The sequence below is a fragment of the Lolium rigidum genome, chromosome 1, assembly GCF_022539505.1.
Source record: "Lolium rigidum isolate FL_2022 chromosome 1, APGP_CSIRO_Lrig_0.1, whole genome shotgun sequence".
NCBI lineage: Eukaryota > Viridiplantae > Streptophyta > Magnoliopsida > Poales > Poaceae > Lolium > Lolium rigidum.
Genome location: NC_061508.1, coordinates 330,526,950 through 330,528,974, shown reverse-complemented (window position 1 = coordinate 330,528,974; position 2,025 = coordinate 330,526,950).

Genomic DNA, 2,025 nt, shown 5'->3' with positions numbered 1-2,025 from the left:
CATCAGCTTCAGCTCTGGCTTCGCTAGCGGCAAGTTCAGCCTTCTTGCGAGCCGTTTCACTTTTCTCAAGATTCCGAGAAAGTGTCTCGGCACGTTTGTTAGCCTCTGCAAGTTTTTCTGTTGAGAAAGGAAAAGAAAGAGAAGAAAGATTCAAAATAGCGACAAGCAGAAGGAGTAAAAATTCAAGGAAAAACAGCAAGTACAACAGTCGTTACCTTCGGCTCTGCTGGCATACTCGCGGTACCCAATAAATTGGGACCCGATGCGGATGAGATCCTTGATCATAGGCTGTCAAAGAAAAAAGTAAGAAGGGGAAAAACTTCGGCATTACAAGAGTAAGGGTCCGCAAAAGCAAAATAGAGGAAATATAGATCTCGATAAACTTACATCATCTAAGAGCTGCGACGAAGAGCTGCCCAATTGAGGAGGAGGCTCAACGACCATTTCAACCCTTGCCCTTTTTGGCGAAGGGACAAGGGGGCTTGACGGTGGAGTAGTAGTGACGACGTTTTGTTGGGGAGACGATGTTTCATCTCCTTCAACTAACGCGTCTGAAACAAGCACAGTACGTGACGTGCTGGTCCGAGGAGCTACGTCGATAGCTGGTACTTCTTCCTCATCACTAGTAAACAAAAATCGACAAGTATAAAAAGCAAGACGAGAGTTAAACTTTTCGAGTACATCAAAAAAGGAGGAGAGATAAAATTGACTTACGAGCTGATGAGGGACTCAAAATAAGGATCATAAGCTGCCTTCGGATCCGAAGGAACAACTTCTTCAGCCTTAGAAATGCCAGAATCCTCGACTTCGGTCCTTTTCCTTTTGTTCTTCGGAGAAACAGCGGGAGGAAGGGATTCGGTCGACTCACCGGCCTCGGACTCAGCCTCTCTCTCATGAGAAGCCGCAGATTTGTGAGAACCCGCAACTTCACTTTCGGGAACGAAGAAGCTTGAGTATCGTCGGCAACGATGGTCATTTCTTCGACCTCTCCACCCTCGGGAAGAGGAGGAAGGGAAGTTATACTAGGATGATCCTGAAAAAATAGAAACCAAAGAAAAAGTAAAGACATGACAGTACAATGAGATGCAAGAAAAAAGGTGCAACAAGATAAAAACGCGGAAAGACAAAATACCTTGGGGAGTGGATTGGTGGAGCTGTATGGTTCCACACGACAAGAAGAAGGAACTGGATCTTTGCCCGAGGCGAAAGCCTTCGAACCAACTTCTCCAAGTCCTTGGTGGAAAGGTCACCGGAGATTCGGTTGGCGTCATTTTCACCGAGTACGTCCACGAGGGGATTTTTGCGAGCACTGAAGAGGCTGCACTCTAATCCTAAGGAAGTAAGCAGTGATTTGAACACCGGATAGCTCCTCGCCTCGAGTATTTTGAAGCCGGCGAATGCGAGACATGAGCGCCTCTCGTCGCCTTTTCTCTTCCTCGAAGCTTCGGCATCCCGGGAGCGACGGCGCTGAATTTTGGCACTCCGTCGAAGGGAATTATGTTGTGCTCAACGGAGTTGGCGCTTTCTTCGTGAATGTAAAGCCACTTCTTGCGCCATCCTTGGACAGAATCAGGAAACTTGACGTCGAAATAATCGACATCGGTACGAATACGGATAACAACGCCACCTATGTTATAAGTGACGTTGTGGGAGCCATTGCGGCGGAGGCAGAAGATGCGTTTCCAAAGAGCCCAATTAGGAGCAACTCCAAGAAAGCATTCGCAAAGGGTGATAAAAATAGAAATGTGAAGGATGGAATTGGGGGTCGGATGATGCAGTTGAATCCCATAGACAAAGAGAAGACCGCGGAGGAAATCATGGATTGGGGTAGAGAGGCCGCGGATAAGATGATCAACGAAACTAACCCGATACTCCATTGGAGGCTTGGGATAGCTTTCTTCACCGGGAAAGCGGATGGCGCCTTCCTTCTTCATCCAGGCCAAGCCTTTTCATCAGGTTGGAGTCTTGGTTGGAGATCTTGGATCTCTCCCACTCAAAATCTTCGGCGGCCATCGCGGACTGCGG